Source organism: Giraffa tippelskirchi, chromosome 7 (assembly GCF_054371585.1).
Source record: "Giraffa tippelskirchi isolate mGirTip1 chromosome 7, T2T-mGirTip1v1.2.pri, whole genome shotgun sequence".
Lineage (NCBI taxonomy): Eukaryota > Metazoa > Chordata > Mammalia > Artiodactyla > Giraffidae > Giraffa > Giraffa tippelskirchi.
Window position 1 is genome coordinate 160290632 of NC_137281.1, and position 16109 is coordinate 160306740.

At 44.4% G+C, this 16109-nt stretch overlaps 1 protein-coding gene across 3 annotated transcripts in view; it reads right to left on the reverse strand.

Moving 5' to 3' along the window:
- Nucleotides 1-10225: 10225 nt before the first annotated feature.
- The window catches only part of EFCAB11 (EF-hand calcium binding domain 11), a 221690-nt gene continuing 215806 nt past the window's right edge, over nucleotides 10226-16109 (reverse strand). Inside the window, exon 8 of one of the 3 annotated variants that reach the window (XR_014059731.1) lies at nucleotides 10226-10367. The gene's annotated coding sequence lies outside the window, so the exon portion shown is untranslated. Of the gene's footprint in view, nucleotides 10368-14363; nucleotides 15146-16109 lie in introns of those variants that run through there. The other 2 variants (XR_014059732.1, XR_014059730.1) reach the window with 2 other exon arrangements.

Sequence of the window (16109 nt, forward strand, 5' to 3'; positions counted from 1 at the left end):
GCGGCTGACTGGGGCGGGGGACGGCGGAGCTGAGGGTGGTCCGCGATGGCAGACGGGGGGCGGGGCGAGTGAGAGTGCACCCCAGACACACGGACTCACTCCCTGAGTGTCACATGACTGGACGTGCGAACGCATGTTCCCATCTTTGAAAGTTCTCACCTTGAGAGTTCCTATGTAGGGGGGCCACTGTATTTTTTTTTCCTTAAACGTTCAATAGTTTTTAAAGAAAACTTTAAATTAGGGAGACATTAGTTTTTATTTACATTCGCATTCACCACTTCAGTGTTCTTCCCTTTGTGTAGATTCAGGCTTCCAAGTGATATCACTTTCCTTCAGCCTGAAAAGCTTCCTTTAACATTCCTTTTAGGGTGGGTCTCCTGGATGAAAAGGCTGATTTGGCTTCCTTTTTTTTTTTTTTAACTTTTCCATGCTATTTTTTCTGGATACAGAATTCTACTTCCACCATTATTTTTTCTTCCAGCATTATTAGAATGCATTTTCCTTACTTTTTGCCTTGCATTGCTCCTGAGAAGAAGTATCTGTGCATTCTCAACTTTGTTCTGCGTATGTAACACGTCTTTCTTTCTCTGGCTACTTTTCTATTGTTTATTTATTTTCTAAACTTTCTCTGCCTGTTTTTACTTGTATTTTTTTTCTGTTTGGGATTCATTGAGCTTCTTGAGTACATGCATTTATAATTTTCATCAAGTTTGGGAAAATATTGAGCATTATTTCTTCAAATAGCATTTCTGTCCCCCCTTTTCTGAGATTCCCATTTTCATCTTTTTTTTTTTTTTTAGAGAGGATTTTTAAAAATTCGATGTACTTATTTATTTTTGGCTATGCTGGGTCTTGGCTGCTTTGCGTGGGCTTCCTCTAGTGCAGTGCCGGGATTCTTGTTGTGACGGCTTCTCTTGCTGTGGAGCACAGGCTATCGGGCTTGGCCTCAGTAACTGTGGTGTCTGGGCTTAGTTGCCCTGCGGGATGCGGAATCTTCCTGGAACAGGAATCGAACCTGTGTCCCCTGCAGCAGCAGATGGATTCTTAACCACTGGACCACCAGGGAAGTCTGCTTTTCATTTTTTTTTTTTAGACTCTTTCCCTCTGTGTGGTTCAGCCTAGGTAGTTTCTTTTGTGATTTCTTCAAATTTACTGATCTTTTTTTCTGTAGTGTCCAATCTCCTGTTAACCTTATTCTGTGAATTTTTAACTTCTCTTGGTGCTATAGAAATTCCATTCAGTTCTTTTTTATAGTTTGCATTTCCTATCTCAGTATGATCATCTTTTCCTTTGATTTCGTAAACATATTTATAAGAGCTATTTTAAAGGTTTTGCTTGATAATTCTATTATTGCTGTTATTTCTGAGTCTGTTTTTAATGATTAATTTTATCCTGATTATGAATTGTATCTTCATGCTTCCCTTAAATGAAAAGGGAGAATTAAGGTTTAAGAATTACATTTTGCTAATTAGCTAACTTTGGAACTGTGGTGCTGGAGAAGACTCTTGAGAGTCCCTTGGACAACACGGAGATCAAACCAGTCCATCCTAAAGGAAATCAACACTGAATATTCATTGGCAGGACTGATGCTGAAGCTGAGGCTCCAATACTTTGGCCACCTGATGCAAAGAGCTGACTCATTTGAAAAGATCCTGATGCTGGGAAAGATTGAAGGCAGGAGGAGAAGGGGACGACAGAGGATGAGACGGTTGGATGGCATCACCGACTCGACGGACATGAATCTGGACAAACTCTGGGAGACGGTGAAGGGCAGGGGAGCCTGGGGTGCTGCCCGTGGGGTCACAAAGAGTTGGACATGACTTAGCAACTGAACAACAACAATTAGCTGACTTTAAAAATAGGAAGATTATCCTGGAATATCCAAGTGGGCTCAAGGGTCTTTAAAAGCGGAAGAGGGAGGCAGAGGGGAGAACCAGAGAGACGGAGAGTGAGAAAGACTCAGCTCAGTGTCGCTGGCTTTGAAGAGGGAAGAAAGGGGCCAAGGGAAGTGGGGGTGTCTAGGAGGCCAAAGAGGCAGATACGGATTCTTCCCTGGACCCTCCAGAAAGCATCTGGATCTTATCCCGGTGAGATCTGCGCCGGACTTCTGATCCACAGAACTGTAAGCTAATGTGTGTTGCTTTAAACCACTGCGTTTAGAGTACTTTGTTACAGCAGTCTATAGAAAACCAAGGCAGTGGTCAGCGAGATCTCTGCACACCGACCGGGTGGGGCTGACCTGTCCCCAGATGACCGTGAGGGCGGGGCTGACCTGTCCCCAGATGACCGTGAGGGCCGACAGCCTTTCTGTTCAAGGCTTCCCTGTGCTTCTTTCACCTTGCTGTTTCCTTTTCCTCGGGGATTACAGTCCTGCTGTCCAATGTCTGAAAATAATTGTATCATATATTTGTCCAGTTGTCTAGTTGTTTATGGCAGGAAGAAAACAAATAATACTGGTTATTCCAACATGACTAGAGGCAGAAATGATGTGTTCAACACTGCATATTGAGAAACAAACTTATAGAGCCTAACTTAAAAAAAAAAAAAAGACTTCTTTAAGTAGAGCACTGAGGACCCAGCACCGCCTCGCGTGGCCAGACTGGAGCGCTGCGTCCTTCCGGTCTTGGCGGCCACTGCGGAGGACGAACGGGATTCTCTGTGTCTCCCAAGCCCTTCCCTTTGTGTGGGTCTGCAATCTAATCTCTTCTTTTAAGAACACAAGTTACATTGGATTGGGGCCCACCTTATTAACCTCATTCTAATGTTTAGTCACCTTTTTAAGACCCCACCTCCAAGTACAGTCACATTTTGAGACACTGGGGGTTAGGGCTTCCAGGTATGAATTTGGGAGGCGGCGACCGCAATTCAACCCATAACAGTGCTTTTCCACACGAAGTCGCTGTTTCAGAAAAGACTGTGGAACTTTTCTTTCTCTGTTTCTATGGCCCATTGACTGTTCCTTGTCAGTTAATGGCAGCAGGAAATATTTAATGACGTGAATTTGATTCGCTGGACAGCGTAACAGACTATGTTCAGGATAGAGTTCCTGCCCTCAACGGGCTTTCTTCCTGTGGTGAAATTATATGTTTGACATGTTAAAATATTAGCTGATTTTTTTTGTCCTTAGTACCTTCTTTGACTGACCCACAAACAAATTTCTATATACCCTGGACTCTCACAGAAGCCTCTTTATCCTCACATACCTATAAGCAGCATGGAAATGCTGAGACTTGTACCAATAGAAGGAAGCCTTCCTCTAGAATGGGCGAACACTCCCCATTTCACTTCAGTGGCTCAGTCATGTCCAACACTTTGCGACCCCATGACTGCAGCACACCAGGCCTCCCTGTCCATCACCAACTCCCAGATTCCACCCAAACTCATGTCCATCGAGTCAGTGATGCAATCTAACCATCTCATCCTCTGTCGTCCCCTTCTCCTCCTGCCTTCAATCTTTCCCAGCATCAGGGTCTTTTCAAATGAGTCAGCTCTTCCCATCAGGTGGCCAAAGGATTGGAGTTTCAGCTTCAGCGTCGATCCTTCCAGTGAATATTCAGGACTGATTTCCTTTAGGATGGACTGATTGGATCTCCTTGTAGTCCAGGAACTCTCAAGAGTCTTCTCCAACAACACAGTTCAAAAGCATCAATTCTTTGGTGCTCAGCTTTCATTATAGTCCAATTCTCACGTCCATACATGACTACTGGAAAAATCATAGCTTTGAGCAGACGGAACTTTATTGGCAAAGTAATGTCTCTGCTTTTTAATATGCTGTCATTATGTCAATATGTCCCAGCATTTCGCATGATGTACTCTGCATATAAGTTAAATAAGCAGGGTGACAATATACAGCCTTGATGTACTCCTTTTCCTATTTGGAGCCAGTCTGTTGTTCCATGACCAGTTCTACCTGTTGCTTCCTGATCTGCATACAGATTTCTCAAGAGACAGGTCAGGTGGTCTGGTATTCCCATCTCTTTCAGAATTTTCCACAGTTTATTGTGATCCACACAGTCAAAGGCTTTGGCTTAGTCAATAAAGCAGAAGTAGGTGTTTTTCTGGAACTCTCTTGCTTTTTCTATGATCCAATGGATGTTGGCAATTTGATCCCTGGTTCCTCTGTCTTTTCTAAATCTAGCTGGAACATCTGGAAGTTCATGGTTCACGTAGCCTGGCTTGGAGAATTTTGAGCATTACTGTGCTAGCGTGTAACTCCCCACTTAGCTGACAATTAAATCCCAAACAGAAATGTGAATGCCTGCATCCAAGGATGATGCAGAAGACCAGATGCCCATCCCTACAACCCAGAACTTAGATGCAACTCCAAAACAAATTAGGAAAACCCTGAATAAGCTAGAATTCCTTTTCTGCTATGCCAGAGGCACGGAAACTCAAGAAAATTAAAGAAAGTCATGCTTTCAATGCCCTGACATCAATACGCATGATATCGTCTGAGCAAGCAGGACATTTTCATAAAAAGAGAAGCATAGACACCGGCTGGAAGATACATGGAGTCCACACGCTGTGTCTAGTGACACTCAAGGCCTCTGAGGTCTGCAGACGTGGAGAGGACACCATGCATGGCCAGTGATCTTGCAATTAACTGACCATATCGGCTAAGGTGATACACAACGCCTAACGAGCTGACTGCTCTAATAAGTGGCACTAGTGGCCGGGGGCCAGGGGCAGCGGCCGACAGGGGCTAGGCTGGGCAGGGGGCCGTGGGTGGCGGCCGACAGGGGCTAGGCCAGGCCGGGGGCTGGGGCCGGCGGAAGCGGCGGCGGCGAGAGGAATTACCCAAGGCCCAAGGTAAGAGAAACCCAAGTAAGACAGTAAATGTTGTGAGAGGGCATCAGAGGGCAGACACACTAAAACTAAAATTACAGAAAACTAGCTAATCTGATCACACGGACCACAGCCTTGTCTATCTCAGTGAAACTAAGCCATGCCATGTGGGGTCACCCAAGATGGATGGGTCATGGTGGAGAGGTCTGACAGATTGTGGTCCACTGGAGAAGGGCATCGCAAACCACTTCAGTATTCTTGCCTTGAGAACCCCAGTATGAAAAGGCAAAAGGATAGGACACTGAAAGATGAACTCCCCAGGTCAGTAGGTGCCCAATATGCTAATGGAGATCAGTGGAGAAATAACTCCAGAAAGAATGATGGGATGGAGCCAAAGCAAAAACGATACCCAACTGTGGATGTGACAGGTGATAGATGCAAAGTCCGATGCTGTAAAGAGCAATATTGCATAGGAACCTGGAATGTTAGGTCCATGAATCAAGGCAAACAGGAAGTGGTCAAACAGGAGATGGCAAGAGTGAACGTCGACATTCTAGGAATCAGTGAACTAAGATGGACTGGAATGGGTGAATTTAACTCAGATGACCATTATATCTACTACTGTGGGCAAGAATCCCTTAGAAGAAATGGAGTAGCCATCATGGTCAACAGAAGAGTCCAAAATGCAGTACTTGGATGCAATCTCAAAAACGAAAGAATGATCTCTGTTCGTTTCCAAGGCAAACCATTCAATATCACGATAATCCAAGTCTATGTCCCAACCAGTAACACCAAAGAAGCTGAAGTTGAACGGTTCTATGAAGACCTACAAGACCTTCTACAACTAACTCCCAAAAAAGATGTCCTTTTCATTATAGGGGACTGGAATGCAAAAGTAGGAAGTCAAGAAACACCTGGCGTAACAGGAAAGTTTGGCCTTGGAGTACAGAATGAAGCAGGGCAAAGGCTAATAGAGTTTTGCCACGAGAACGCATTGGTAATAGCAAACACCCTATTCCAACAACACAAGAGACGACTCTACACGTGGACATCACCAGATGGTCAACACCGAAATCAGATTGATTATATTCTTTGCAGCCAAAGATGGAGAAGCTCTATACAGTCAGCAAAAACAAGACCAGGAGCAGACTGTGGCTCAGATCATGAACTGCTTATTGCCAAATTCAGACTTAAATTGAAGAAAGTAGGGAAAACCACTAGACCATTCAGATATGACCTAGATCAAATCCCTTATGAGAATACAGTGGAAGTGACAAATAGATTTAAGGGACTAGACCTGATAGACAGAGTGCCTGATGAACTATGGACAGAGGTTCGTGACCTTGTACAGGAGACAGGGATCAAGACAATCCCCATGGAAAAGAAATGCAAAAAAGCAAACTGGCTGTCTGAGGAGGCCTTACAGATAGCTGGGAAGAGAAGACAAGTGAAAAGCAAAGGAGAAAAGGAAAGATATTCCCATCTCAATGCAGAGTTCCAAAGAATAGCAAGGAGAGATAAGAAAGCCTTCCTCAGCGATCAGTGCAAAGAAATAGAGGAAAACAACAGAATGGAAAAGACTAGAGATCTCTTCAAGAAAATTGGAGATACCAAAGGAACATTTCATGCAAAGATAGGCTCGATAAAGGACAGAAATTATATGGACCTAACAGAAGCAGAAGATATTAAGAAGAGGTGGCAAGAATACACAGAAGAACTGTACAAAAAAGATCTTCATGACCCAGATAATCACGATGGTGTGATCACTCACCTAGAGCCAGACATCCTGGAATCTGAAGTCAAGTGGGCCTTAGAAAGCACCACTATGAACAAAGCTAGTGGAGGTGATGGAATTCCCGTTGAGCTATTTCAAATCCTCAAAGGTGATGCTGTGAAAGTGCTGCACTTGATATACCAGCAAATTTGGAAAACTCAGCAGTGGCCACAGGACTGGAAAAGGTCAGTTTTCGTTCCAATCCCAAAGAAAGGCAATGCCAAAGAATGCTCAAACTACCGCACAATTGCACTCATCTCACATGCTAGTAAAGTAATGCTCAAAATTCTCCAAGCCAGGCTTCGGCAATACATGAACCATGAACTTCCAGATGTTCAAGCTGGTTTTAGAAAAGGCAGAGGAACCAGAGATCAAATTGCCAATATCCGCTGGATCATCGAAAAAGCAAGAGAGTTCCAGAAAAACATCTATTTCTGCTTTATTGACTATGCCAAAGCCTTTGACTGTGTGGATCACAAGAAACTGTGGAAAATTCTGAAAGAGATGGGAATACCAGACCATCTGACCTGTCTCTTGAGAAACCTGTATGCAGGTCAGGAAGCAACAGTTAGAACTGGACATGGAACAACAGACTGGTTCCAAATAGGAAAAGGAGTACGTCAAGGCTGTATATTGTCACCCTGCTTATTTAACTTATATGCAGAGTACATCATGAGAAACGCTGGGCTGGAAGAAACACAAGCTGGAATCAAGATTGCCGGGAGAAATATCAATAACCTCAGATATGTGGATGACACCACCCTTATGGCAGAGAGTGAAGAAGAACTAAAGAGCCTCTTGATGATGGTGAAGGAGGAGAGTGAAAAAGTTGGCTTAAAGCTCAACGTTCAGAAAACTAAGATCATGGCATCTGGTCCCATCACTCCATGGGAAATAGATGGGGAAACAGTGGAAACAGTGTCAGACTTTATTTTTTTGGGCTCTGAAATCACTGCTGATGGTGATTGCAGCCATGAAATTAAAAGACGCTTACTCCTTGGAAGAAAAGCTATGACCAACCTAGACAGCATGTTAAAAAGCAGAGACATTACTTTGCCAACAAAAGTCCATTTAGTCAAGGCTATGGTTTTTCCAGTGGTCATGTATGGATGTGAGAGTTGGACGGTGAAGAAAGCTGAGTGCCGCAGAATTGATGCTTTTGAACTGTGGTACTGGAGAAGACTCTTGAGAGTCCCTTGGACTGCAAGGAGATCCAATCAATCCATCCTAAAAGCGATCAATCCTGGGTGTTCATTGGAAGGTCTGATGTTGAAGCTGAAACTCCAATACTTTGGCCACCTCATGCGAAGGGTTGACTCATTGGAAAAGACCCTGATGCTGGGAAGGATTGGGGGCAGGAGGAGAAGGGGACGACAGAGGATGAGATGGTTGGATGGCATCACCGACTCGATGGACATGGGTTTGGGTAGACTCCGGGAGTTGGTGATGGACAGAGAGGCCTGGCGTGCTGCAATTCATGGGGTCGCAGAGAGTCAGACACGACTGAGCGACTGAACTGAACTGAGTGGTAAGAATCCTCCTGTCAATGCAGGAGACGCAAGAGATGTGGGTTTGATCCCTAGGTCAGGAAGGTCCCCTAGAGTAGGAAATGGCAACCCACTCTAGTACTCTTGCCTGGAAAAATGCCATGGACAGAGGAGCCTGGCAGACTACAGTTCTTAAGGTCGCCAAGAGTCAGACACGACTGAGCAGGCACACACACACACGCCAATTTAAAAGATTAACCACAGTTCTTTACTCCTGGCATCTGAAGCAGTTTGACACTGGTGAACCTTGTTGCTGGGTGATTTCCTCCACACAGTCATTCAGGGACCCGGGATACAAGGCATGCCGGTGCAAGGCGGAACATCGTAACAACACAGAGAATTCCTACTGAGAGGGATCATTCTATTCCCACTGGTCAAGTGCTTCCTGAGTGCCAGGCACTGTGCTGAGACTCACTAGTCCATCGTCAGGACAACACTGTGTGAAGAATCTGACGGCTGGAAAGGTTCATGCCGAGTGAACCAGACTCTACATCATTCTACTCGCCACCAGGCTCTTGATTTATGCTGATATTGTACTCCTGAGAGGTGACAGTTAATTCAGAAACATGTAGAGCAAAACTGAATTTTCTCACCAGGAATGAAGGGAAAGAAATGCAGGAGAAACGCTCTGGTAGATTGCAAAAGACTCTCGTCATATAAATGTTTTTTTGCTATACTGCATTAATATGAACAGTAAATAAGCAGTTTATGGGGAAAATTGAATATATTAAAATTTATTCATGGAATAACAAGAAAAAAATAGCCACTGATTAATGGAGCACTGGCCAATGTAGCCTGTAAATTGTGAGTCTGCAAGGCTCCATTTTCTACATCATGAGAATTCTAATGTGTGAAGTCTCCCATCACATTAGTGGTGTTTCCAACCAAACGCTCCTGTACTCTTGGTGGTTCTGCTTATAATTTTTCTTAGCACTTTCATCAGAGAGCAGCGGCATACAACTAAAGCCTCTGACAATAGTAGTTAATAATAATAATAGTCAAGAGCAAACTCTCACTGAGCGCTGTGCAGACACTGTTCTAAACGCATGCACTGATTCATTTATCCTTTATGTTCACCCAATAGGACAGGCTCTTCCGTTATCTCCATTTTATAGATGAGAGCACCGAGGCCCTGGGAGATTAGCTTCCTATTGATGGTTGCTTTTATGTGTCAATTTGGCTGGGCCATAGTGCCCAGATATTTGGTCAAACATTATTCTGGATGTTTCTATGAGGGTGTTTTTGGATGAGATTGACATTTAGATCAGTGGACTTTGAGCAAAGCAGATTGCCCTCCATAATGCTGGGTGATCCTCACCCAATCAGTTGAAGGCCTGAAAAGACCAGAAAGCTGACCTCGCTCTGAGCAAGAAGAAATGCTGCCAGCAGACTGCCTGTGGCCTCCATCTGCAGTACTGGCTCTTCCCGGTTCACTAACAGGCTGCTGGACTTGACGCACCACTCCTCCCTTTGTCTGCAGCCCGTTGGCCTTCCCCAGCAGATTTAGGACTTGCCAGCCCTCCACAATCACACAAGTCAGTTGCTTAGAATACATCTCTTCCTATGGGTTCACATCCTGCCTGTTCTGTCTCTCTAGAGAACCCCAGCTGATACACTTGCCTAAAGTTATATTCCCAGTAAACGGTAGACCTGGCTTTCAGTCCTACAGTCTGGTACTGGGGTCCATACTCTTTTTATTTTTGGCTACATCAGGTCTTAATTGCAGCACATGAGATCTTCGCTGCAGCCCCCAAGCTTCTCTCTAGTCGTCGCCTTCAGGCTCTAGAGAATGTGGGCTCAGTCATCCCACAGCATGGCGAGCCTGAGTTCCCTGATCAGGGGTCACACCAATGTCCCCTGCATTGGAAGGCAGATTCTAACCACTGGGCCATCTGGGCAGTCGCCTGGAGTCCACGCTCTCGATGGTAGCTGTCCGGTCAGCCCACAACAGTGCACGTGGGAGCTCCCTCTTTTTATGCTGAGGGTGACAGCTTCCTCCACTGCTTCCTATTAACTGATCATATTGGTTAGGATAATGCAGACTGCCTAAGAAGCTAGCTGCCATAATAAACAAACCCCACATTTCAGAGGCCAACCACAATAGACACTTATTTCTTACATCTGCAGCAGCTTGACAGGAGTCATCCTGGTTGCTAGGTGACCTTCCTTCACACACTCATTCAGGGACTCAGCTGCTAGAGGCTCTGTCATCTTCAACACTGTAGCTTCCAAGGTCACCCTGGGGCTTGACTCCATTCCAGCTAGCCAGAAAGGGAAAGGAGCATGGTAGATCATGCACGAGAATTTTTATAATCACTGTTGCTAAGGAATTTTTTGTTAAAATAATTAGGCAAGCAGTTTAAATTCTGTTATTCCAAAATTATTTTATGCGCGTGTTGCTCATTTATTGTTCATTTTAAAGAATGTAATTCTTTTAAAGTAACATTTAAAAGTACATTTTAAAGTCACTTGTTTATTTCATTTTATTTCACACTCAAATTAACAGGCTGTAAATTGAGGGGCAGGTGTATTTCTTAATGAATCAAGCAAATTGAATAGAAGGGCTGCTTTTTATACAGGATACAAAGAAGTTTGGAGGTGAAGTTGGGACAAGACTATGCTGCTGCTGCTGCTAAGTCGCTTCAGTCGTGTCCGACTCTGTGCGACCCCATAGACGGCAGCCCACCGGGCTCCCCCGTCCCTGGGATTCTCCAGGCAAGAATCCTGGAGTGGGCTGCCATTTCCTTCTCCAATGCATGAAAGTGAAAAGTGAAAGTGAAGCCGCTCAGTCGTGTCCGACCCCTAGCGACCCCATAGACTGCAGCCTACTAGGCTCCTCCATCCATGGGATTTTTCAGGCAAGAGTACTGGAGTGGGGTGCCATTGCCTTCTCCGGGGACAAGACTATGGAGGGCGTTAAATGCCAGGCCAAGGGGCTTGGACTTTTTCCTTTGTGGTTGTTGTTCAGTTGCTAAATCGTGTCCAACTCTTTGCAACTCCATGGACCGCAGCACGCCAGGCTCCTCTGTCCTCCAGCATCTCCTGGAGTTTGCTGAAATTCATGTTCATTGAGCCCACTGAGTCAGTGATGCTAACCATCCTATCCTTTGCCCCCTTCTCCTCCCCCCCTCAATTTTTCCCAGCATTAGGGTCTTTTCCAATGAGTCGGCTCTTCACATTAGGTGGCCAAAGTATTGGAGCTTCAGCATCAGTCCTTCCAATGAATATTCAGGACTGATCGCCTTTAGGATAGACTGGTTGGATCTCCTTGCAGTCCAAGGGACTCTCAAGAGTCTTCTTCAACACCGCAGTTCAAAAGCATCAGTTCTGCAGCACTCAGCCTTCTTTAAGGTCCAACTCTCACATCTCTACATGACTACTGGAAAAAACATATCTTTGACTAGACAGATCTTTGTCAGCAAACTGATGTCTCTGCTTTTCAATACACTGTCTAGGTTTGCCATAGCTTTCCTTCCAAGGAGCAGCATCTTTTTTCCTTTGTGAGATCTCAAACTCTTACTCTTTCTCCTCTGAACTGATGGTCCTTATTCTGTATACCAACTAATCACAGGTGATGTTCACCACCGTATGTGAGTATTAAATATTATTAAATATTTAATATAAGTATTAAATATTTATATTAAATCATTTTTGTTTTTCATTTCCTCTCCTCCCTCCGAACCCATCACCTGGATAAACTGTATGCATTTCAAGGGCAGGACCATGACTAACACTGTCTCTTAACACTGCGCAGGCCTAGCAGAACATCTCATAGGTGACGTTAAGGACTACATCCTTTTGAAATTCAAGAGATGTCCCTACATCTTCAGATATAGCACAAACTGGCAAATATAACTATGGATATAATTTCCTCCTAAAATGCAATATAAGTTAAAAATATGAATGATGTCTTAAGGCTTCTAATGACTTTGTAAACTACTGCGTTCTGGCATTCTCACCAAAATGACCTACCCAATTATGCCTTCTGGTTTGGGGATTGCATCCTTTAACTCTTTTCACATCATGAAACCAAGCTGTCATTACATTTGACATCCCATTCTTTGAAACGTCTGTTATTAGATGGGGACTCTCTTTGTATCAGCCTCTTTCTTTTCCCTTCACTTCCATCACTAAGATTAGTAGTCAGCTGATACTTTTTAGCACTTTTGGAGGGGTGAAGCAAAGCATTTTTTAAAAATGCATCAAAAATTTAATGCATAAGGAATGACTGTGAAAGTCACTCAGTCGTCTCTGACTGTTTGTGACCCCATGGACTACACAGTCCATGGAATTCTCCAGGCCAGAATACTGGAGTGGGTAGCCTTTCCCTTCCCCAGGGGATCTTCCCAACCCAGGGATCGAACCCAGGTCGCCCACACTGCAGGCAGATTCTTTACCAGCTGAACCACAGAGGAAGTCCAAGGAATGACTAGTAGAGAACAGAATCCTGTTTGTGCTGGTCATCAGTTAGGATCCCTTACTCACTAGTTGAGAAACTGGCTCTCATCCATGAGCCAGAGACTCAAATTCATGACTCAGCAAAATTACAAATGACTGTGTATCATGGATCTGGGATTTGCAAATAATCAAAACGATGCACGCTGACTCTAGAGGTGGTGAGTGTCTAGGATTCAACAGAAATGTGACTGCAGCACTGCTACTGAGTTACTCAGCTGTGTGGCTTTGGGTGTGTCAGATGGGATATGTCTGTATGAGTGGATTTGCACACAAATATGAGTGTGGGCACGTGTGCATTTTCAAGTTTTTCATGGTTACATGACAAGCTACCTCAAACAATGGTTAAAACAATCACCATCATTTCTTCTCTCACTCAGTTCTGGGACTGACTGAACTCAACTGGGTGGTTCTCACTTGGAATCCACTCCTGGCTGCAGTCAGCTTGTGAGTGGGGCCGGAATCATCTCACAGACCTGTTCACACCCATGTCCCGGGCTTGGACTGGGAAGACCCACAGGAGCTGGGAGCTAGGGCTGGAAGACAGCAGCCCCTTGAGCATTTCCATCCCTATCTGATTCCTCTATGTAGTTGTTCTAGTGTGGGGGCTTCGGAGCAGCTGCATTTGCACACAGGAGCTCAGCACTCCAAGGGCTGCCCTGGTGGCTCAGATGTTGAGGCATCTGCCTGCAATGCAGGAGACCTGGGTTCAATCCCTAGGTCAGGGATTCGACCTCCAGTGGCCTGACTCCAGAGTCCCTATTCTCAGTTATCACACTAGAGGGACACGTGGTGTGAGTGAACTTTAAATTTTTGGGGGGCTGCAGCATGCAGGATGCAGTGTCTTAGTTCCCAACCAGGGATGGAACCCGCACTTCCTGCACTGGAAGCTCAGCATCTTTACCACCAGGGAAGTTCCAAGAGAGAATAGTTTTAATTGTCAAAATCCTCTTTTAAAATGAATACACCCTCCTGTGCATCCTCAGTTAGTAAGAAACCAAGCTGACGGAATCATGCTTCTGAGTCTGCAAAGCTGAAGATCAGCCCCCAGGACGTGGTGACTTCAGGCAGATAATGCCACCCCATCGAGAAGGCTTCCTTTGTGGCACCTGCTCCATGCTGATACCTTCAGGTTGCAAAATAAAATACCTAACGTATATGTATAAGGAGAGAAAAAGAGCTTGTCAGAAGATCGTACATTTCCTTGGAATATCTTCAGGCCAGATGGCACATGGGCAGGAACAAATGGGTCATGTTGTGATGGAAGCAACTGGGGGAGGTCCTAGAGGTGCTGGGACCTCAGCCTTGGGAAGAACTCCAGCAGCAGCTGATCCTCTACCGTACACCAGGCTGAGAAAAACACATCTCCAGGAAAAGAAAGAAAAGCCTACCCGAGTGCAGCTGCCAGCCTCCCAATAATTAGATTTGGAGGATTATTGCTGAGATGAATGGAAGATATCATATGGTCACTGCTAGAAATATTTGCCATCTTTGTCTAACTGCACTACCAGACACTCGAGTTCTTAGCAGACCCACATATGCTTGTTTTTAATTAAAATGTGCTGACTGAACTGTTCGCTACACTGAAATAATGAAGAAAAGCAACAAAGACACATGGGCTAATTGACAACTCCAAACATTCCATGTTATACCCTTCAGTTATGTTAATGGAGAGTTCCAGTATGTTCGAGTTGAAATAATAATTACACAGCACAGTTACATAATAACCTAAGAGGTAGATAAAAATGGTACAAATAACTACAACAGCAAGACTCACAAATGGGTCAAAGGATTACAAATTCATTTACTCAGTCTTTATTCCAACAAGTACATATTGAGTGAGTATTGCTCATTATGCATCAGGCTCTCATAGGCTAATACTTATGAGGAAATATTCCTACTGTTTTCAAGCACACATTTTTGTTTAAGATAGCACGCTCTGTGAGTATCAAGGTGCTGTGCAGGTTATCTCTCCAACCACCTGATGAAAACAAACAGCAAGCAACTTTTGAAAAGGGGAGATTATAATTTTAAATAATTTCAAAAGCCAGTTTATGTGAAGGCAGAGACTCTGGCCAGGATCTTGACAAATTATGTTTTATTCAGTGCACAAAAAACTAGCACAGCTGCCTGAAGGGAAAATTTGTCCTGGGATTGTGTACCCAGACCAAGGCCAAAGGGCAGCCATGTTCCAAGTAGACTGTAAACAGGGGGGTGACTGGAAGCCTTTCCAAAGATTGTGGCAGAATTTCAACCGCGTGATCACCGGAATTCTGGACAAAATGAGGAGTGATGGAGACTGTCTCCTATCTTTGGGTATTTTGTGGAGATTAATCCCTCGGCTTCGTCTTCTCTGATGAATGAAGGAAGATAATTCAGAGGCAGTCACAGAATACTCTTGCTCTTAACTGGAGGGGCAGGATAGCGATGAGGTAAATTAACTCCAGTGCATTTAGAGTTTATTTACAACTACACTGCAAAGCCTCCATCTCATCCATATTCAATCAGACAAAATTGTGGCTCATCCAAGACAAGACATGAGCCAAATTTGGGGCGAGGCGAAGGGTGACATCATCTGAAAGGGCTGGAAATGAAGTGCAAATTTGAATATCATCCATATATAAGTGATAATTAAAGCTGCGAGACTCACTGTGCGCCAAGAGAGAAAGTCAATAAAAATGAGGAAAACAGTGTCCCAAGTTACGTGGTGCTTCTGAAATGGAGGTTTTAAAAAATAAGGTGGTGGGGGCAAGATATTTTTTCCTCTTGAATGATCTCAAGACAAATACAGGGCACTTGTGAGGAGACGCCTTTTCTTGCAGAGTCACTGAGTCACTTGACTGTTAAAGCGGAGGTGCTTTCTTGTGAGGCTCAACATTGCAAGGACCTGTTACTTAATTCAGTATAAGGTGAACCATTATTTCTCCCCTGAGAGATCATTTTGGTAAGGAATAACAAAGAGAATGACCCATTCGAGCTGATACATGCTTGTCCTTTTCAAGTTTGGTGTTCAATTTGGGATGGAAACATGTTGCTTTATCTGGTTTTTTGGTGATTTCATTCATGCAGTGAAGAAATAGCTTCTCTTTCCCTAAGTGTGTCTGGACATTGTAACAGCAGCATAACTAAACTGAATGCAACGTGAGTCAAGTCCATCAGAAGACCAGCTCATAAAGAATTATTCATTACGAAAAGGGCAGCGTTTGCCCTAATCATCCCTCTAAAGATCTATGTCTTAGGGCTCTCTTTCTCTCTCTTTTCTTAAACTTTTTTTCTTTTTTAGACTATTAGCTCTCCAGACCATAGAAACTTCCAAACCGCTTGTCCTCAATAACCTGGGCGTGGAGGGACCCCCACCCTGAGTGACGGGTGCTATGGGTTGAATAGCATATGTATGTTAGTCGCTCAGTCATGTCCGATTCTCTGTGACCCCATGGACTGTAGCCCACCAGGCTTCTCTGCCCGTGAGGCTTTCCAGGAAAGAATACTGGAGTGGGCAGCCATTCCTTCTGCAAGGGAATCTTCCCGAGCCAGGCACTGAGCCTGGG